At 33.5% G+C, this 24,791-nt stretch overlaps 1 protein-coding gene across 2 annotated transcripts in view; it reads right to left on the reverse strand.

Moving 5' to 3' along the window:
- LOC126814728 (probable ATP-dependent RNA helicase DHX35) overlaps positions 1–24,791 on the reverse strand; it is a 148,520-nt gene that overhangs the window by 46,928 nt on the left and 76,801 nt on the right. The gene's annotated exons all lie outside the window — the stretch shown is intronic.

Genomic DNA, 24,791 nt, shown 5'->3' on the forward strand with positions numbered 1-24,791 from the left:
TAGCACTTGAAATCAATTGACAGGTGTTTTGTTTAAAATTTCAAAACTTACAAATTTGGAATCAAATTTGGTTTTTTAACTAGTCTTCCTCCCGAAAATTAAGAAGAAAAATTTTAACAGGGGTTCCCAAACAACAGAAAATCAAATTGGTGTAGTCTTACCTTAGAGTTATGAAATTCTTAGAAATTGACCTAAAATATCATATTTTTAGTATCAAAATCAATCTGATATAAATACAGATCTATATTTCATTTCATTTTTTTTTTATATTTTCGATGGCCTCCACTACTTAAGATCTGATTGGTTGTAGTGGAAGGTCGCATCAGGGGTCACATGAGTGTTTTTTGACCCTAGGACATCAGACATTTGATTAACCAATAAGTGGTGATATTTCTAGTGGGATACCCACAGTTCCATGCACCAGATGCCAAGAATTCGCCGTAATAGACCAAGTCATTAGCTGATCTGTCACATCAACCAGAACACGGGTTATATAACAACTCTTCCAGATCATAGCGTAGTAAAGACAAGTAAAACAAAATTTAGAATTATAAAAAAGGAAACGAAGTAGGATCTGTGTTTTAATCAGATTGTATCAAAATACTCTTTTATAAATACTGCATTCATAGTATTGTAACAATTATTGTGTGATTCAAAACAAGGTAACATTTCTCATTATAAAGGTGTATCAAAAAAAACATCAATTACTCTATTAATGTGCATTGCCACATGTAAAACACAGCTTATTTTTGTTTAGGTTTATCTCAAATGGAAGTTGAATAACGAATGCTGTGTATATATAAAGTTAGATGCTTCTTACACTTCTAAGAAAAAATGTCTTGAAGGCATATTGATCTCAAGTTGTGAGGAATAGCAGCTGTTCTAAAACCTGTCCGTGAAAATAAAATATCGTAAAATGAGAGATTACTACTTTAACTGCATGATAAATTTTTCACAATATTTAAATATATTTCACACCAAACAAGTCATGTATTAAGAGATTTTGAATGAGCCAAATACAGCTTCCAGGATCATACTGAAACGTACCACTTGGAACAACTTTTATATTAAAGTCCATCAGTAAAAAGCAGTATGGTTATTGTCAATATGTAATCAGACATTGGATCTATTATTGAAAGGATTAAGATCTCAGACAAACATTTACAAGACGCTTATAGCAATGGAATATATGTATAAGATTATTTCTAAAAACAATATTATCGGAATACTGCTAAACTATCTTGAAGACATGTTGCCACACACACCCACAAAAACCTAATCGCCCAAACAGTCCATAAAGGTTTTTAAATTTTAGGTAATAAGAACCATAAAAACTGATCATGGACAATAATGTTTGAAATAATAAATATTCTATAGGTTTCTTGTTCTAGCAGATTCAGTAAGGCTTCTTCGTCATATAAACAAACACTGTGCATAAATTTAAAACCTTAGGATCCACATAATTGTTCAAAGTGATCAAGGGCAACATAATTTGAAAAGAGATTCACTGAAAATTAATAAACTTCTCTTCATTTCATGAACATAAACACTGTTATAAATTTCAATTCATCTGCCAGAGCATCCAAAAGATTGTTCTGACTTGTGATTTATGCAGCTCCGACAGCAATTATTGTAAATTAATAGACTTCTTTGTCTAATAAACATTGGGATGATAACTTTCGAGTTGAGACAGCTAGACATCTTCATGACAATATAGATAATATTTTAATGTAGGTCTATAAAAATAACAGTTTATTCAATCCTTTGGGAGATTTGTATTAGAACATTAAAGAGATCTATTCAAAGCAAATAACTATTTGACAAAAACCTTGTACAGTTTATAAATCTTAAAATAACCAAAAAATATTATCATTGATGTCAAGTAGGCGTTTGTTTCATTTACCCCATCCAGTTTCATTTTTGACTTTAAGACAAACTCTAATTATTATTCATATTAATGTATTAATAAATAAGTTGAAGGAATAATACACAGCCAGATATAAAGTGAGCCTCAGCAAAATATTTTGTGCACAGCTTGTCCCCAATCCGAAAGCAATTTTTAAACCTAGTTTTTAATTATTTTTTTTTGTTAAATACTGAGTTTCTTACTGTTTTTAAAAGTGTATTCTTCAATATACTCTCAGGAATACTTATAAATTATAATAATTGTAAGGTATTAACTTTGTACAAAATACTTCTGAAATTGAGATCAAGGAACATATTAGAAGATTTCAGACCTATAACCAAATTTATCTTTTCAATAAAGTAATGAAATGGCCGTATACCACAATGATAGATATATATACATATATATGTGTTTATATTACCGTATATTGTGATATGTAAGTAATGTTGTGATAAACTGTTGTAAATGAAAATGACTATGTTCATATTTATATTATTAATCATTTATTTATTTATTCTACTTATTAACTTCTTATACTGTCAACTGGTCATGTATATGTATATATATATATATATATATATAAAAAATACAATTTTATAACATTCAATCCTTATCATTGAATGGATGTATATATACATACATACACATACAACACTGTCCATTGATGACCATAATATCTAATTTTTCACAGCTTAATTAATCCATGACAAAATGTATGAAAAATAACATTTAATAAGAAAACCAAAACAAAATTTTAAGGGCAGATAATCTCCCACATTAAGTTAATTAATGTCTAATTAATAATTTAGATAACATTTCAGGCCTAAAGAAAGACCTGCAATAGGCAGATTTAGCTCTTGCATAATGTATGTTTAATGAAAAACTAATCTCATGACATATGTTTTCCTTTTCTTGTAATTGTATATTTTACCTATGTGAACCTATCTTACATTTGGTTGAGCATTATTATACTGTCGCGGTACACTAGAAGTATTGATAAGTGTTTCACATAATGAGTCTATCAAAACATCTGATTCCAGACTGGTTTATAGATTGTTGTTCAGTGACATTATATATTTCATGTTTATTCACATTACCATGTAACATTGGGTTCTCTGAATACATTCAACACCTTCTCGTATTGCACACATATATTGAAATTAAATTTACAATATATTTATCTCATATTCAAATTTTAATATTCTTTTCATAGAAATCTAAACACATAATCTTTTCAATCTATTTTTGTTTAGATTCATCATTCTGGGATTTCAAAACTTCAATCGTGTGTCAGTTAACATCCATTTCTTCACGCCTCTAGTTAAAACCTGTCAGATCTTAATAAAAATAAACTTGTTCAAATATACTCAAACGCCTATAACTCTGTTAACAGGAAATATTTTTCAATTAATTAGAACGAAAATCAGGGTTTGGATCATTGCATCTCTATTTATAGAGACGTCACATGGCTTTTTATAGAACTCCAACAGTTATCCTGTTTCAAATTAATCCTATTTTTGTCAAATAAATCAATCTCCTGGAAAATCTATTTCTTTAATTCAATATGCTGGATTTCAAAATAATATAATATTTTTCAAATTGTACATTATTAATATAACATTTTCATATTGTCATTTATTAGTGGAACTAACAATAAGGTGTTTAATTGGCTATAGACATGATTATTTATAGTAACAAAAAAAAACCCCAACAGTTCCATTAATATGTTCAAAAAGTCACTTTAATCCAAAAAAACTTATGTCATAACTAGAAGTTACTTTATTTTAAAATTTACATAATTTAACTCTTACATAATGCATCTTTAACAGAGAGGGATATCCATATATACCTTGTGTTGTGTTTTGTAATGAATGGGGTCATCTCAACACAAACTATGTCATTTTGGGACTAACACATGGTTCAATTTTATTACAATAATTTGCATGCGCATAGGGGTCTTAGCTGTGGGAGGAAAAAAATCCTCTTTGAACATTGAATTATTTTAAATTATCTCTAAAACATCAGTTTGTTTGTTGAGTCTTTTAACTGAGGGTAAAAAGTGAGAGATAGAGGTTAGTATTGTCTGTTGTCAAGCATTTTTGGAATATTTCGGTTCAGCCTAACACAGATATGATGGACATTTTTTTAATCCATTCCATATCCAAGCCATACAGTTGATTAATGGCTTGTCATCAGAATAAATCTCTAAATAATAATCTATATAACATTTGAAGCCAGAAAAAACATCCTGGAATACGCAAATTTTGCGCTAGCATATATATATAATACCTCTTCATGTAACACCCACAGTTTCCGTAAATATAAGCAGGATTAAATTAATTACCAACGAGTTGGGGAGTCAGTGTTCTTTACAACTTATAAATTAGGGGATATATAAATATGGGGATATATAAATATATATAGCTAATACTATTGATTTTTAAGTTGATACGTGAGTGGGCCTCATACTGTTGTTCATTTAATCAGGAAATCTCATATTCTTAAAGATGCATTATGTAAGATTTAGATAAAGAGCTGGCCGTTCTTGTTTTGATAGTTCAAAAGTAGATAATGAAACATGAATATTTTGAAAACTACTTATTGTTCACAATATAGTCTTGATTGTCAAGTACCAGTTTTATGATAATAAACAGTCTTGAGTATCCATTTTTAAATTAAATTATTAAATGGTGATAACATTTCAATCCACTGAAAATTATGATCATCTGATGGTCTAGAGATTTAATTATAGGCTTGTCATGTGAATAGATGTCTAATTAACACTTTATATAACATATGAGGCCAACCCCCCCCCCCACCTGCAAATGGCAGATTTAGCTCTTACATAAAGCACCTTATTATAGCTATATGTTACATAATGTAAGGACGAATTACATCCATAGAAAAGTCAAGCATTAACTTATTGATGGTGATAAGTCACGTATTAGCTTATCTCATCATCAATTATCTTACTTAAAAATACATTATGCAAGAGTTAAATCTGATTATTGCAAGTCGAGGCTAAATGATAGAGTGTACGAAGCGAGGCCGCTGTTGAGCGAGGCCGCATGTCAGTCAACTTGATTGAAAGTTCGATATATACGGCCTTGATATTATGTTTAGTTGTGGTTAAAATGAGAGTTTGGATGTCGGTATTATACGCTCTTTTGTCACTTGCGTTTACAGAAAAATTATGGAAATTGATAAACATCGCAGCTAACATCACCCCAGTTAAATTGCAGCCCCATTGGATCACTGTTTCCTATTTGTCTGCTTCGGGAGTTACGTAGGCCTACCAGTAACAGTACAAGAGTACACACTTCTTATCTATATATTAAAAGTCTTATTTTCAATTTGTAGTAAAAATAAATGTGATACGAATTGAATTGCACCACGTCTCAAATCGAATAGGCTAACGGTACCACAGCCATTGAAAACGTTACTTGATAATCAAGATTATGTAGGTGGAGTTAACGCCTGTCAATCAAACGATCGGCCATTCTCGGAGACGGTGAAGAGAGATAACTTTGTTCAGAATAAAGTAATTTGACTGAAATTTTCAATATATTCTTCTTTCATCATCTATTTTTGAACTGTTATAGCAAGATTGGCCAACTCTCTATTAAAATCTCCCATAATGTATCTTTAACATTTCATAAAGGTCAGTCTATACTCATTTCATTTCCTTAGGGATGTACGATTAGATTTAAGGCTTATTGTCATAATTGGACAAAATAGAACGTTAAAGGCTTTCAATTATTTAATGTACTTATAGACAAAATATAAAATTCTAGACAACATTGAAATAATAATAGTCTTATATTCCCATTTTATAATCAAAAATTGTTTATTTCATATTAAAACTAATGGTGGTCACATTTGAATTTTTAGCTGATCACCATTGTCAAGGTTCAATCCACACATTGAAATTAATAATAATAATAATAATAACTAGAACTGCGATGCAGTAATGACGGGTTTCACCGATGCCACATTACCCTTGAACTTATGTCACTTCCGGTGCCAGTTACCCAGCAATATTAATTTCATTTATACATTTGTTACCATGTGTTACATATGTCAAAAAAGTGACCCTTACAAAATTTGTTACTAACTTACCGCTAAGTTAGCTGACTTTTTAATGGGAAATTTCTCGACAAGGGAAGATGCTAGAAGCAATTTTGGGACATCTATATGATCATATTGATCCAATCTATATGTCCACTGGAATCAGATATCATAATGTTAAACGAATGATAAATATAACTCACTTCAAAACAATTTGAAGGCTAATAATACAGTTTTTGCCAAAATTACATTACTTCTGGTGATAATAAAATTTTTACATTAAATTTTTACTTCCTTGAGAATTTGCACCAAGGAGTATATGACCTTTTGTTTTAAACAAATCAGGCAATAAATAATTAATTTAGAACCCATAAACTGTAATAAAAATGCGAAAAGTCTGAAAAAGTGATCCTGACGAAATTGGTTATTTCTTTGCAATAGAAGATGCTAGAAGCTATTTTTTGACATATTTATGATCGTATTGATCCAATCTATATTTCCATTGAAATGAAATATGATAATGGTAAACGAATACTAAATATAACTCACTTCAAAAAAATATTTGTTTGGAAGGCTAAAAATACAGTTTTTGGTAAAGTGACATTACTTCCTGTGAGAATGAAAATGTTAAATTAGTTTTATGAACTCAGAAATGGCATAAGGCATCACATGGTGAAAATCGAATAATATTTGACACTGTTATAGACCAAAAACCTTGAAAAGTGACTAGTAGAAACCTTACAAGTTAGAACCCATTTTGTGGTATCTATATGGTCGTATGGGTTCATTCTATTTGTTGATTGAAATTAAATATCATACTTTTAAACAAATAACATATACGACTCATTTGAAAAAAATATCGGTTTTGAAGGCTAAAATTCAGTTTTTGCCCAAATGACGTCACTTCCGGTGACAGTAAAGGTGTTAAAATGGTTTAATCTAGTCAAACGTGGCATTCGGCATCAAATGGTGAAAGAAAATTGAAAATTGAATAATAATTGATTCTTGTACAGGCAAAATAGCACGAAATGTGACTCATGCAAAATTGCCTATTTCTCGACAACTGCTGATATTACAAACTAATTTTGACATACATTCTCTTTGTATGGGTTATTCCTACGAGGTTATGAAAGTTACGATGAAATATTTTGAAATATGAAGACGGTGGATGGGTTGTAAATAGCTTAATTTTACACCTTTTTTCACCTTTTAATCGAAATAGCCCGAAAACGACTTTGCATGGGGTATACTTTTGGTAATATCAAATTTTGAAAAAATAATATTTGCTTTCAAAAAGTTGTACCGAACTGTCAAAATCTGTCAAAATTGTAGTTTTTGCTGATTTTACTTCACTTCCGGTACCGACACGAATCTTTACCGGTAACAAAAAAAATGACATTTTGGACCACGCAGCATATGAATTTTCTTTTGTACAAATCGAATAATAAATAATTAATCTAGGACTGAAAAACTGAATTAGCCAATGGCGGCCAAGGAAAATTACGGACACAAAAAATGTTGACATTTTTAGTCAAATCGGATAACTCTTCAACCCTGGTTAAAAAGTTTTTTGTAAAATTTTAAATTTTCGAAATTTGGCGCTTAATATCTACGAAGATTCGTCGACAATCAAAAATCAAAAGTAGCACAGCTATGTGCCTGGTCTCCGGCTATGTCAAAATGCATCATATGTTAAAATTTGATGATTATTGTTAATACTACAGCATTTTTTTAAAAAACGACAACTTCAGTGATTTCGGACATTTGGCATTGTCACAGAATGCCCAAAATAGCTTTAATCTCTAAGTCACACCCACTTTTCCAATAAAACTGAAGATATCGTATCGATCCGACATGTAGTTTCTGAGATACAATCAAATTGGAAAAAAAATAAAATAATAATAATAAGAATAATCTTAACAAAAACAATTGTGTTTCACACAAGCTACGCAGTGTGAAACCCTAATAATATGTCCATTTATAAAGCGCTATATCCACAAAACGTGTCTATAAATTACATCTAGAGTACCAACAAACTTTTATCATAATAAAGTAAGTCATTATATTACACATTAACTTTGTTTTGAAATGAATAAATCTATACAGGTACTATGAATTGAATTTCAATATTTCATTCGTCATAATAATATCCATAATAACATTAATATTGTGTTAATAATTCATACTTTCAGATTATTTAAACAATATAAAATATGTATCAAATATCACAATTCAATTTAATGATATTCATTTTGTGAGTGCGCATTTAACCATAATATAATTATAATGTCTTGTTCAGGTGGGAACAGCTCACATATTTCTGCTTTTATTAGCAAGAATACAAGGATTGAGTTTCAATATGAAATTCCAAAACTTCCTAATAAGCTGGTAATGCCAGGTTAAGAAAATTACATCAGTTACCATTTAACACAGAGTTGTTACCAGCAGAATTTTGAAGTGTGACTTTCAAACGTTATAACGGGTCAGAGTCTGTGCAAAATTGATAGGCAAATCTGAATTTCGATGTTATTTTTTTTAAAATCTGGACTTTCGATAGGGTTCCTCTTTAGGACCAAACAATTAATCCCAGAAAATCTCGAAATCTTTACTTGTGGATCGTTTACAGGAAGTATGGCCGAATGACAATACACTCCCCCATGTATTTTTAACAGGATAGTATTATCTTTATGAATACAATATAACCATTGGAAAAAAAAACCACATTAATTTCCTGACAGTACCACCTACTGACCATTTGCAAAATTTCAATTGTAATAGAATAACTAATTATGGACCATTTACCTACATTCATAAAGCGCTAAAATACTGTCAATAATACATTATTCTTATCAAGTATCTAGTATCAACTGTTTTATTTTCTGCTACACCAGCTAATTGTGAAGCTCAATTTGGAATCATCAATAATATCAAATAAATCCTATGATACCTTTGTGACAATATTTGAAATTCTATCTGATCATATAACAAATATGGCAAACTTGCAATATAATGAAATATTGGCTTTTGAAAGTTATGTTTTTCATTAGCATAGGTGTAAATAACCATGTATAGAGAGATGAATATAATAAGTCAAATGGTTATTTATGTGGATATATAATGTCTAAAAATAGGACTGCTTCTTTACTCTAATAATTCCATTTCCCTCTATGCTAGATTGCCAGTCATTAGGAATTTTGTATGGTTAAATCAAAATTTGAATTGATTTATTTATCAACCGAATGGGATTAAATCTCAATAGACTGCAGACATTTTGAGACAAATTTGTGGTATTTCTATTTTTATGGTTATATGTGTAATATGAGGTAGGAGAGTGTTATTGTGTGAGCTTCTGTTCTTTTTCCCATACGATCCTTGTCAGCCAAGCAGGGGCCACCCCTGACAATAGAAGGCCAGAGATGAAAAATTAAAAATGGGATTTCTACCTGGATATTCTAGTCAAGAAATCAGTCCCTGATCTCAGGACCGCTCTCCGCACTAAACAAGGCCATGGGATACCTACATCTTATTCATAATTATACATATAATCTAAATCCGATTTAGTGATTATTTCATTTAACTGCAACTCCCCCCCCCCCACCCACCCAAATGCCTTATAGGAAATATTTCAATTCATGACCAAGTTTTCTTTTTAATATATACATCAATTAAAATATTTAAATTCATAATGACCAAGTTTCCTTTTTAACATATACATAAATTTTAATATTTTCATTAAAATCTAGTTTTTGTGACTCATATTTTACAGTCTGTTACTACATTCGATAAATATTTGTGCATGTTCATAATGTTTTTGTCGTTTTATTGAATGAATTTAAGTGTAATGAACTTTGTATATTGTGTGGGTGAGTCTACCTACATCCTTCAATATATTTCTTTTTAAAGCATCTGTTAACCTTATTTTATTAAAATATAGTGTAGAGTTCAGTCCTTCAGATATGTTAGACCAGATTTTAGAATCTGTTGATTAATTGTGTTATGTTTATAGTAAATTTAATACCTGGTAAACAAGTGTTAGAGATAGGGATATTACTTCAGAATTTTGCCTGACAGCCAGTTAGTTCATCATATATTTTGTTTATTCCAGACATTGTAAACACATATACAATTTTAAGCATTATCTCAATTAATAAATTAGTTTTTATACACCTGGAAACTGTAGATTTAACAATATTTATAGTGCTGTAGTAAGGTTAAAGTTGCAATTTCATATTTTTACGTTATATTTTTAAAATTTATTAAAATAAAGCCTTAAAATAGATGGTATCTATAAACAGTCCTATCTTGTTAAAGAATAATCCTATTAATCCTATAATTCACTATTGCCAGTTGAGAAATTGGCAAAAATATCATTTTCCTCTTCAAATTCAAACGTTTGAGGATGGCTAGCTACTCCATGGTGGAGAATAGAAAACAAGGGAGGTAATTGGGAGGTAACTGTGTTATTATTTCCGGTGTAAATGAGTTTTAAGTGGGAGAATGACACTCGTGATCATATAATAGTGAGTTGACAACCTATTGAGAAAAGACATAGAAATAATTATGTTTTGACTTTCTTAGAAAATATGAAATTGTAACTTTAAAGTCTATAAAATACCTATTTTATGACATATGAATTGACTGATTGGTAAAATCTCTGGTCTGTCAATTTCACAGTCAGTCAAGACGGGTAAAAGAGACAGAAACAAGATCCTTGGCTGGACGTTAGGTAAAAGCATACAGTAAGGAAAAACTAGACAGATTGTGAAATTGCTCCAAGTCTTTATATAACAAACAAACAACCAAATTCCAATGCCCCATCTGTGGGTCATTTGTCGAGGATTCAATACAAAACAAGTTTCAATTGGTTTTCCTTATACATAATATATTTGAATTTTTATAAAATTACTTAAATTTCATGTCAAGCCAGCTATTTACAAAGGATTAGCTGACCATAAGCAGAAGATGAGGCATGTAGAATATGGTTGTATAAGGAAATGTAATTGATACCCTAAATTCATTCATCTATAATGAATATTTGTCAAAAAACAAAAAAAAAAACCCAAAAAACACTTCAAAACATTGCATTTTAAATTCATCCATTATATATGGCACTCAACTATACAAGAAAAACAAGTAAGCCTATGTCGTTTGCGGTAGACATTTTGTTATTTATTTGATATTGTTTTAATTAAATATTACTCTTTTGTATAAAACAGGGTTTGTAAATGTATTTCATGTCATAAATATTGTTTTGCTGGTTTCTCCATACAATTTTGAATCATATTGTTAAGTTTCTTGTTGTCAATAAAATATTTTCACAGAATGTTTATTTCAGTTTTTTTAGAAATAGTTTTAGGATTGATTTTGTTACTAAAAAAATATGCGGTAGGGTGGGCACTCTTTCTGTCCCAAGCAACACTTTGTATGGGTTGGGGTGGGGGTGGGGGGCAGCAAATTTAGTAGACTGGTGACTTGTTGTCTGTCGAACTGATTTTATCTTAAACTTTTTACCCTTTGGCTTCTGCAACTATATTTTGAGGTGCATAAGATCCACTTACACATTGGGTGATATCGCAGAAAATCTGCAACAATCATGCCTGCAAGCTTTAAATTGTAATGGGAAGTCATCATCGTATGGTAGCTTTTAACTCACCGTAATTATTATATGCCCAGTAACAATCAGGATATACTTACTCCCATTGACAACTTTCCCAGTGAGTGATCAACATGCCAGACTTAAAAAAAATCATCTTTGCAGTCATTTGTTAAATTTGTCTAAATCTATTGACCGTATTTCTGTTAAACATGACTCCCGCAGCGTAATAATGAGTCATAATTAAAGACAATTGATGCTAGATAATAAACGAAAAGTATTTCCTGTAATTATTCAGCATTAATACTAGTTCTTAGACAAAGACAGGCCATGATCATCATCTATCAATATACCAGTATTACCTTAGAGTACAAGGAAACTAATATTGTGTTGACATGTACAAATTTAAATGAAAAAGATTTCTTCTCTTTCATTTAGGTCAATGTGTCTGTGCTTGAATTTTATCTGTTGATTTGCAGATATACACTACAAGTGCTGATAATATTAGGTATGAGCGACATCAGTTGCGGTAAAATAGATGTAACGTCAGGGAATCGGTTGGTCAAATGACTACTGGACGTCATCAATGAATGGTATAACAATAGGCCTACTGCATAAATGATACTCCTTTGGGGTTGCGGATGGGGTGTGTGGCCCTGTGAATTGTACCACGAATCGTATCTTTCATCTATTTCTTCTCTCAGCATTCTGATATCTGCTATCGATTCTTTGATATTTTCACTAGGAATTCTTGGCGCTTATGGGAAGCATCAAAAAACAGAAATCACTCATTTACAACCGTTCTGCAGTTTCTTACCTGCTGTCGCTTTCACGAGGACACAATAACTAGATTTAGTTTATGACTATTACATGGAGTATACAGAGCATTTGGGACGTCCCTTTTAATGATACCTTTAAGACCACTATTCCCCGAAGACATAACTTAAGTTTTATCATTCGCTTGCCCACATATATTCAAAATACCCTTTTGTTGGCCACATCATCAGTAGTTCATCAGCGATGATAGTATAGTAAGGTTAAGTCTCTTCATTAATCTCATCTGTTACACTTTCGCGAATCATATCATCAACTATCGTTAAGATTTCATTCTGAATAGTCTTCGATGTATAGTTTGCGTTTTTAAGACATGAGTTCAAGAATTCATGAAGTTTCTTGATGGTTTTCGCCCTAAGCTGCATCAGAGCTCTAAGATTACCCTGGTTAGTTCCTTTCTCTGCTGTACTGTCATCACATGATGGCGACTACGGAATGCTAGTGCATGTTTACCGAGAAATATCATGCAGTCAATGATACTACGTAAGGCAGCTGTGTTTTTCTCATATAATGCTTTTTCTACTGCATTCAGAATTTGATAAACAGATTTCTGTGTCTGTTTCGGGGTAAGGTAGGTAGCTTAAATTTACCTTTACCTCTACTACCCAAGGCGTTTCTGAACGTGGTCATGGCCCGAACTCAGGTCCTCTTCCGCCGGCATGCCGGGCAACTAACACACCTGGTAAACAGTACGCCAACCAACAATACTTTGCTAACCACAAGGACTGAAAGGTCAGTTTGTCTCAGCGCTTCTGAAAATTGTTAGTGGCGGGAGACCTAATACGATTTTTCTGGTTCTTGATTTTGTCACTATTGGGTATTTGAGACCTATCGCCGGCCTTACCAACGTCACTGTAAGGTGGCAGTACAAGTGGGGGCACAAGATTGTCATCATTATCACTCTCACTTTCATCAACATTTTTATTATCACACGAATGTTCTACTTTTTCAACATTTTCATCAGCATTGGTACCTGTTTCCTCCCCAGAGCTTCGCAACTTCTTTGCAGTGGATAAAATTGAACCCAAGGTGCTCGCTCTGTCACTTCATTTCACGGCTAATAACCGGTAAAAATTATGAAATCTAAAGTGAAAGTGTTCATAATACATGACGATACCAATCACTATTTGATTGAACACTCGTCAGGAAATACTGGAAACATGTCGCCAAGCCTAGACCAAACTCTCTGAGCCTTTCTGTCTAAGTCGTGGCTGGATTACACATTTTGCTTTTGTTTCTAACATTTGGTTTCCTCTTATATTGGACATTCATTTTTAAGGAAATTTGACAGTTAATAATGCATGATGCCATCATCGTCTCAAAGTTAAGTAGGCAAGCCGCATACATTCACAGAGCTTTTTAAAGAGAGAAATCCAACACCCCGTTAGACATGAATTTTTATAATTTATTAATACGATCACATTGTGATTCAAAGTATTAAAGATACATTATGTAAGATTTAGATAAAGAGCTAGCCATTCTTGCTATAATAGTTAGAGAAGGCACCAAAAATAATAGAGGTCAGCCTTAGGGTATAAGGAATAAGTATAAAAAAGTTTTCAAGACAATCGATTAAGAATTGCGGGCTGTAAGTGACATACAGACACACAAAAAGAAAATGGGCGTGGCTCTACCCCTGGGGGGTAGGCATTCACCACAAACAATAGGAATGTTTCTTAGGATAGAAGGAATAAGTTTCAAGGTGATACGTTAAGAAATGCGGTCTGTTGATGACAAACAAATAAATACAAGAAATGGGCGTGGCTCTGCCACTGGAGGTCGGGCATGCACCAAAAACAATAGGGATCATCCTTATGGTATAAGGAATTCGTATAAAAATTCTTCAAGACAATCGATTATGATTTGTGGCCTGTAGGAAACACACAAGACACACAAAAAGAAAATGGGCATGGCTCTGCCCCTGGGGGTTGGGATGTTCCTTAGGATGCAAACAATAACTATGCAAAGTTTCAGGATGATAAGTTAAGAAATGCTGCCTGTAGACAACAAACAAACAAATACAAGAAATGGGCATGGCTCAGCCCCTGGGGGTCGGGCATGCACCAATAGGGATCATCCTTAGGGTATATGGAATAATAATGTAAAGTTTCAAGATGATCACTTAAGAATTGTGGCCTGTAGGCGACACACAGCCACAGAGACAGGGGCGACGGCAATATACGTTCACATTATGAATGTGGACGTATAAAAATAGATTGCCGGAAATGTTGTCTGACAGTATTCATTCAGGCCCTGATCGTCGAGATAAATAGAACTGACCACATATCGTCCGTCGCCTGATCACTAGTTTATCCTGCCACCGAACAAAGTGTCAAACGAACGGACTTGCAAACCTCAACAAAGTCCCGTCATGAGCAACAAAGTAGTGAGTCCTTAAGGAGGGTTTTTAGGATCTCCCCAAGAAAATTTTGAAAATTATACTGTCGGAAATGCTGTCTGACAGTATTGACGCACTGACTGTCGAGATAAATAGAGCTGATCAGATAAATAGAACTGACCACATATCGTCCGTCGCCTGATCACTAGTTTATCCTGCCACCGAACAAAGTGTCAAACGAACGGACTTGCAAACCTCAACAAAGTCCCGTCATGAGCAACAAAGTAGTGAGTCCTTAAGGAGGGTTTTTAGGATCTCCCCAAGAAAATTTTGAAAATTATACTGTCGGAAATGCTGTCTGACAGTATTGACGCACTGACTGTCGAGATAAATAGAGCTGATCAGATATCATCTGCCGCCTGATCACTAGTTCATCCGACTCAAGAGAGAAAAGTGTCAAATGAACGGACTTGCGAACCTCAACGAAACCCCCAAAAATTTGAAAAGTAGACTGCCAGAAAAGCAGTCTGGCAGTATCTAGGGCACTGATCATCAAGATAAATAGAGCTTACCAGATACCGCCTGTTGCCAAATCACTAGTTTATCTGACCAGAGAGGAAAGTGTCAAACGAATGCAGTGAGTGAATCAAAGTGAATGAATATTTCTGCCACGATATTTTGAGAAAGAAATAGACTGCCGGAAATGCAGTCTGATAGTATTTCAGACACTGGTTGTCGACAAAATAAATAGAGCTGACCAGATACTGTCTGTCACCAAATCACCAGCTTATCTGAACAGAGAGAGAGGTGTCAAACGAACAGAGTGAGTGTATCAAGTGAAAGCATATTCTCGCTGCATTGAACCTATACCCAAAAACTTTGACGTTCATAAAAAGCACTTCTCAAATGGTTCATGTGTTATTGTTTATAGTAGGTTTACAGCAGGATGGGCTTGGTAAGAAATCACTCAGACTCTACAACATGCAAGTCTATGACATAGAAGGTATTGATTATCGAAATGTAACACAAATACGTATTGATCTATAGTGTGTCCACAAGCTAAAAACATGAGATTTCGTACAATCAAGGGCCATAAGTAATGATCCAATACATGCCAATATCGAAATGAACTGAAATGCAAAAATTATGACCTGTAGAGGATCCACAAACAAATTATGAACGGACAGGGGCGACAACAATATACATCCACATGAAAATGTGGGCGTATAAAAAAGAGTTCTATTAGCTTTGAAGAAAAAAAAAATAAAGTTAATGAATTTCTTTTAAGAGACATTGACAATTCAATCAAATCAAATTAAAATGATGCCAAATTGGTGTAGAAAAAAATTGGTATTTCCACTGAATTAATCAACGGATTTATGATCAGCATAATAGGTTGTCATTTGATATCTTTATAAGAAAATTGACTTTGTCTGGAAACTTTGTCAGGAAAAATCAAAAGTCTTCAAATAAATGTGTATTTATTCAATTAAAGATCTGGGAATACTGACTGTTCGTCTTTGATTAAGGCTTTTAAACAAAGTTATTTATTGATAATTCATTAAAAGAGCTAAAACTCTATTCTTTAATTTTAAAATTTTCATTTTGTCTTAAATATTGGATATCAGAAGTCCATCTTTTCACGGTAAGATAACAACATCAACGTTGAGTAAAACTGACAAATAAGTCGTGTTTGCAATGTTGAAGACTGTGGATGATAATGAGTTAGAGACTTGCCTACTTAAAATAGTTTTTAAAAAATCTGCAAAATTTTAAGAGAAAATTGTATTCATCAAATTTAAGAATTTGCCAAACCCAATTTTGAAAAACCTGCATCCACTGTAGCTGCAAAAATTCTTAAATTTAACCTTCATTGCATCCTGGTTCCAACATGTGCACCATCCGAGTAATTTTCTCTACCACAAAATCACATTCTAAAACATTTCATTAAAATATTTCAAGTGGTACAAATTTGCATCTGGTTATCAAGGCTGGCTAAGATGAGATGCAAATGGCCTGTGTTGTGTTCTTGTGTGCACTGCCTCATGTTAGTCTGTAAATATTAGCATCTGGCATAAAGTTATCTATGTGAAATGAATGTAGAGTATTGAATTCTTTCTCCTAGAATTGGTAAAATCAAATTTTTGCCAGGTTTAGGAGTGGGAAAAATAGAGAAGTACATGAAAAATTTGATGTGGTCTGTTTCCATTAAAAAAATCTGAAACTATATAGAGTTATCTTCCTTAAACTCACAGATATTGACATCTGCTAACCTTCATATTTATGGATCATTCTTTAACCCTTTCGTTACGAGAGAGTCTTACAATGAAACTTGGTCATTTTCCACTCCTAACAACACCCCCATGTGACATGTGGCCTTTGGATTCGGACGGCGATTTCAATGGATTTGATTCGGAATGTGCCGAATTGAAGCAAAAAGAAGTGATAAATGACTGTGAATTGGATAATTTTGACAACAAAAAAGTGACATTGTATTTGAACAAGAACTTCTTGAAGAATGAAATACAATTCTTCTGAAGGTTCTACAAGCGAAAACGATGGATTTGAAGACAATATTTTGAATAGGGACAATCTCAACTGGAGTCAAATAACTCGTAAGGAAATTATCAAAACAAGGGCCGGTGACTTTTTCCGAATATAGGTCAGGTTCACATGGTTAATGCTGCAGGAGATGGTTCCAATTTACCTCCAGCTTCAGCATATTTCGACCAGCTAATTCATGTGAAACTTCGTGGGATATATTGAAATTATAAACAAACCGTTATACAGCCCAAAATTGACATTTTGTAAATATATCAGAGAATGAACTGAAAACATTGAAAGGTATTACAATATTGGTTGTCAGACCCCTCATTGAATAGTGACTTTATCAGGAAGTGCATGTCTCACGACAGATATTTTGCTATTCAAAGAAATTTACATCTCAATGATTCTACTAAACAGCCAGCTAGGGAGGAGAGGGGCAGGATGGTTTTGATCGTTTGTACAAAGTAAGCCCCATGATAGACATTTTAGAAAACAATAGGATTATCCACAAACCATAAGTATAGATGAGGGCATGGTCAAGTATAAGGATATACCCATAAAACACACGAAAGGAGGTATAAAGGTTTGGATCACTGCTGTGTCCGTGACCGGTTATGTTCATACATTTAATGTTTACACTGGAAAAAGTCTTGACGAGAATGCACGAAAAAAATCTTGAACACAAAGTGATCATGGACCTTATGGAAACCATGTTACATGAGTATTGACATGTTTACTTTGACAATTATGTAAATAGTGTTGATCTAGCAAACAAACTCTTGAATAAAAAGACATATTGCTGTGGTACTATTTGCCCAAATAGGAAACATTCTTTCTACTAACAGTAATGCTGAAAAGTCTGTAGTGCAACGCAAAACAAGAGCGGTGGAAATCTTGAGATGCAACTGTCCGCCCTTCCTTTCAACGTAACTATAGCCTCTTAACCCTCTTATCCTTTCAACGTAACTATAGCATCTTAACCCTCTTATCCTTTCAACGTAACTATAGCCTCTTAACCCTCTTATCCTTTCAACGTAACTATAGCCTCTTAACCCTCTTATCCGTCCATTTCAAAATCATAAATATACACTAAAATCTGGCAGAAAATGTACATTCAAACCTTTTTCTTCGATTCTACACCAGAAAGTCATCAAAAATTAAAATGTAAAGGTGGAAAATAGAGAGAAAGACTATTACAGGGTTCCCGCGGCTTCGTCAAACATTTTTCAAGGATATTCAAGGATAAATATACGTCAAATTCAAGGATTTTCAAGGACATTTTTTAGCCTAAAGTTACAATTTTTCATCTTATAAAAATAACCAAAACATTACCAACTATCGTTATAATCTCATATTTAAAAGGAATTCAAGACATTTGAAACAAAATTAAGGATCTCAACTGAAATTCAAGGATATTTTCCTATTTCCACGAAATTCAAGGATATTCAAGACCTTGAAAATGAAATTTTAAATTTAAGGATATTCAAGGATTTTCAAGGACCACAGGAACCCTGTATTAATAAATTTGCAGATGTAGGAATTAATTGTGTCTATAGCTTATCTTATAAATGTGGTACAAATGAAATCAAATGGGGTTTAATGAAATGTAGCACATGCCGGAGATATGAAGATTATAACTCGCATCAAAATTTATAGTCGCAGAGATATTACTGTTTGGGTTGGTGGCCTAGGTAGTCATATCTAAGTTAAGAGTCACACATATCGTTCCCCAAGTTATCACCCAGGTCACCAAAACCTTGAATCAGTCTATATCAGAATGTTCTTTCTTATGCTACACGGAGCAATCTCATCAAGTATAAATTCTTTCGAGAAATCTTAGGAAATAATTGTGCCCATGACTTATCTTATAAATGTGGTACAAATGCAATGCAATGGGTTCAACAAAATATCAGACGGTTCTTTCTTATATGCTACAAGGAGCAATCTCATCAAGTATAAATTCTTTCAAGAAATCTTAGGAAATAATTGTTTCCATGAGAATTCTTGTCATGTTTTGTGTTCACAACATTTTCTATATTAAAACACAAATGATCAAATAACTTTACCATAAAGAAAATATGATTCAAGACATTCAAATTTTAGGATCAGAAAATTTTGGAATTTAATTAACATCAGTAGGTTTCTTCCATATATCATAGGGGGGATTAGGTGGCCGAATGGTTTCATGTGTGCATGTTAGATCACAGGGTTTGTCATTGAGTCAAGTGGCAGAGTTTCAATTGGCTTGTCCAACCTCATGTTCTTTATCCGGGTACTTCCGGTTTCCGCTCACTGCTAAAGACCCCTTCGGCAAGTGAATTATTGGAATAAAATTGAAATGTATGTTAGTCTTGAAATGACCTAGTTTGTGTTGACTGAACATAAAACCTCTCTTTTTCTCTCTCCATATACACTAATGCAGTGTGTAGGAGTTCACAATAAAGTTGGACAGATCAACAATCACATGTAACAGCAATATACATCCACATATTCTATGTTTGCAGCCATCAGCCCTTTTCCAGCTATATAGCTTTATGCTTTTAAAGGACCATCTGTTCAGGCAAATACATAAATATCCCTAATCATATGTGTGCTGTCCACTACTGACAACCTAATACTAGAAACAATTTTTTGCTCCCAGCTAATCACAATTATCGATTAATACCATTTTAACACTGTATGCTCATGCAATATCATCTTTTTAAACTATTTTGAAAAATATTTTGTTAAACATGTGTTGCTCTAGTTTTTGAGGGGTGTTTCAAAAACTATATTCAACCAGTGTGTACTAGTCGATTTGATAGAAGCACTTTAGGCAGGTCGTCATTAGTGGGTGAAGTAAAAAAGATGTAATCAGTTAATAAGATAGTGGGTACAAGTACTACAGCAAGCCCTTCGGGCAAACAATACTCAAAAAGTGATCTTGTTCATGAAAATCAAAAAAAGTTTCAACATTTCATTATCAGACAAGGTTGCTGTTAGTCCCCATTAAAATATTAAACTGCCCATTAATCCATTAAAGACAAAAATTAGAAATGACATACTGGAAGACAAATTGCTTGATTGCGGGAAATGAAGTCTGTGGCATTTCCTCACAAAAACTCATCTCCCAATCCAAGTATATATCAGTATGTTTCAAAATGTATATCATTTGTCACCCTTTTGTCATCTAAATAGCTGGATAATCTTGTTAGCAAGGGAACTACAATCAATTCAAACATTGCATACAACAGCTCTCGTCATGGTTCCTTCCTTGGCGTCAATATTATATATGGAGTACTGCTATTTTCACTGCCATTGTTACATTCTTATGAGCACCTAAAATCATTACAATACAATCAGCAGACATTTTTAGCATGCAAACTGAGATCCAATATATAGCGTAAGAAATTCTTCTTATAAGACCACATTTAAATGTAGTTACCCTTATTTGCCAGTCCATATTTTCTTGTGAATACTCTACATGCTACATTTATCATCTAATATGTTATTAAACCTTATTAATTTCTGAAAACAACTCCCAGAGTCATTGCCCTTGATCACTTTGAAAAATCTTGGCGAAAACTCCAATTCAGATTAGAGAAAGGTAGGTACATGTAGCAGCCTTTCAACTTCCTAGTTCTATGGCTATTGTTTACTTTGCAGAATCTTGTGAACACTCTATCAATCAAAGTTATCAAATTTGCAGGAAATTGTTCACATTAGTGCAATGAAGAATCCTGCTCAATTTCTGTAGTTGTGTAAGCCATCATCTGATCTACTGTACCTTAAATCTATGTTCTTTGTTTCAGTTATTGCAAAGAACGGCAATAATAGCGATTTTTCTGACAATTTCTCTGTCCTTATTGCCCATGACAACGATAGACTCTTGTCGACCCACCAATGATATCTTATACATAATAGTACAGGGTGACTCCCCCCCAAAAAAAACAAACCAGAACCTATAAAAGTTTTTATTAAATCCTACAATGGGAAATCGCCAAAGAGGAATGTGTTCAATTTTGCACAACTTACGCTAGTTTGCCTCCAATGCCGCAGAGGCCACTTGGAGTACATTTTGGAAAGAACATGATTTTATGCAAAGTCACCAAGATAACTGAAACTCTGGGGAATGATCGTCCACAGACTGAGGTTTTAAGTCCAGCAAATCTGCTGAAATTTGCTGGGCCATTGTAGGATTTAATAAAAATTGTATGGGTTCTGTTTTTTTGTTTAGGGTCACCTGTATAAAGATTTTGCTTCTTATTTATCATATGCTAGGTTCCCACTATCACGATTTGCGCTACGATTAAAATCGTGGTTTTAATCGTGTTGATCCTATCAGGTCTTATCATATATTGAGGTCGGTCGTAGCAATTGTGTTGATCGTATCGAAACATATCCGAACATAGCTGCACATACCAAATTGTGGACTCAATAGGGACAATCCTGTCGTAACGCATAGCACGACAGTGGGAACCTAGCATAAAGATTCGTAAATCTCCTAGTCATCCAGTAATTCACATTTTCAATTACAGTACCAGTATAATCTTTTTGTTATGTCTTCCTTCTATTATATTCACTAAGACCATTTGATATTAAATATTTATTGGAAATATAATTACATTAACCTATAAATGTTTATATTACAGATTTAAATCAGTATATTAACCTAATAACAGACTCGTTAGTACCTATTATCAGATCAATATTATGTTACAATCGACAATAAATCCAATGGTACAAAATCTTAAATTAACGATACACGATTTGCATTTTTACAAAAATATCAATTTCTCATGGTTTTATCCAGTGGCGGCACCAACCGTCGGTGATTGGAGGGGCAAAGCTGGGGCAAAGTCCAAGGTTAAGGGGGCAAAGGCACGAGCTTCAACTAGGGGTAGGGGGCCTCCCCCAGAAAATTTTGAAAAACAGGGTGCCGGAAATGCAGCCTGGCAGTATTTCAGGCACTGATCGATGAGGTAAAGTGTCAAACGAACGGACTTGCGAATCACGACAAAGGCCAGAAAATTTTGAAAAATAGACTGCCGGAAATGCTGTCTTACAGTATTCTGTCAGGCACCGATCGTCGAGATAAATAGATCTGCCCAGATACCGTTCGTCGCCTGATCACTAGTTTATCCGACTAGAGAACAAAATGTCAAACGAACAGACTTGCGAACCTCAACGAATTCCCCTTGTGAGCGCCAAAGTAGCGAGTCCATTGAGGACCTCGCCAAGAAAATTTTGAAAAATAGACTGTCGGAAATGCTCTACAACATGCAAGTTTATGACTGAGTGGGGATGTGGGATTTATTCACCGTAGAAGGTATTGATTACCCAAACGTATCACAAATACTTTTTTTTATTTTCTAAAATTATTGGGGGGACAAACCAGATTAATTTGCCCCCCCTTCCCCTGGTGCCGCCACTGGTTTAATCTACACTAATATTCACGCATCTTGATTATTTATTTAACAAAACAAAACAAATTACAAACTCCCAGCCTCTATTCAATCAGATTCAAAACAGATCAATCAATTCGATACACGGCAAATAAAGATGGTGTTACTTTAGTTACATAGGTAGCAGTACATATTGATTGAAGTTTGTACATACTGCAATCTGATAAAAACACAGATCCTATAGTTCAAAATTTTGTTTTACTTGTCTTTACTACACTAGGATCTGGAAGAGTTGTTATCATTGATGTGTTCTGAATGGTGTGAGGGATTAGCCAATGACACGGTCTGTTGCAAGCTTTAGGCGTGTTTTGCACAGAACTGTGGGTAATCGACTAGAAACATCAGTGCTGATTGAGTAATCAAATGCCTGACGACATAAGATCAAAAGCCGCCCGTATGACTTCTGATGCGACCTATTGCTACAACTTGTCAGATCTTCATGTAGTGTAGGCCATCAAAAGTATAAAAAGATAGGTTGCCAGGCAATGAAACATACGCCCACAGCAGCTAAACCGTCCGGGCAGTCAACAAGAGTTGTCGCATATTTTTACTTTTTTCGATAATGAAACATTTATAATACACTAAAATCTGATTAAGAGCAACAACTCAGAAAACCATTAGAATTGGTTTGGTTTTTATAAAGTTCTGCCCCATGCTAACGTTTTGTATACAAAACTTTTAATACTGTATCATGGATTTAGCTGTTCCAAGTCATAAAAATTCATTTAAAATCAATACACTTGTTCACCTCAAGATCTTAAACTCTGTGTATCAATCTGAAGTCAACCCACAAGATTTTTTGAAGTGATCAAGGGCCATAACTCTGGCAGTAATTATCGGAAATCGCTGAAAATCAATAGGCTTCTTCGTCTCATGACCTTAAACACTGTGTATAAATTTAAAGTAAATCAGATATTCACTTTGGCCTCTAGAGCGTCCACAAGATTTTTTGAAGTGATCAAGGGCCATAACTCTGGCAGTAATTATCGGAAATCGCTGAAAATCCATGGGCTTCTTCGTCTCATGGCCTTAAACACTGTATATAAATTTAAAGTCAATCGGGTATTAACTTTAGCCTCTAGAGCATCCACAAGCAATTGTGGACGCCGGACGGACGGGGGCGACGACAATATACGACCACATTTCAATGTGGGCGTATAAAAACGAATCGAAATATAAATCTGTATTTGTACATGCTGAAGAGAATGTTTGGATTGATTGTCATATTAGAGATTAAACTTTCACAATATTATAGTTTGCATGGGATTCTATATCATTAAAATCACAAAGAGAGTCTTTAATAATCAAGTAATATGACAAAAACAAACATAACGCTTGTCAAGCTTCCCTTAATATGCTATCGGCAACAATGTCATTCGTACTAGCTTCAAAATACATATCAACAAATCCAGCTGATCAGATGTAACGAAATTAAGACCACACAGAAAATTTCATTTTAATTAAATTTTCTGTGTGGTCAAAAAAGTCAAAACATGATCAAGGAGAAAACTCTTAGTCTACAACTGACCAGTTCTGAATTTTAATGATGTTCTTCCTCTTGCCTCAATGAACAATCCCACCACGTAATAAAAACTTCCTGTATCATGCTTTTGATCTAAACGTAAAAATGTAAAAGGTGAAATAACTATAAAATATGATGAATTTCAAGAAGGTTTGTATTTATGTCCCAGTGACCCACCTGGTTGCATTAGATGATCTAATCAACCATGAGGGACCATCTTTACTGATTCTAAATGATAAAAGTTAAGAATTTTCTGACCACCTGTCCAAGAGTTAGATATCAATCACAATAAAATGTGGTGCAACTCAAAATGATCTTGGTAGGATTCAAACCAGAGATAACTATTCCACAGATTTTAATCAGCATTAACTTTTTTTTTGCTCCACACAGGAGAATTACCAAAGTTCTCTGAATTCAATGTGATTAATATATAATGTTCTATATGCGAATGATATATAAAAAAAAAAAGCAATCCTAAGAATGCATTGACAATGTTCTAATGAATTCAATTTCTGATACTTTCTATGGCTTGAAAACCT

Source organism: Patella vulgata, chromosome 3 (genome assembly GCF_932274485.2).
Source record: "Patella vulgata chromosome 3, xgPatVulg1.2, whole genome shotgun sequence".
Taxonomy (NCBI): Eukaryota; Metazoa; Mollusca; class Gastropoda; family Patellidae; genus Patella; species Patella vulgata.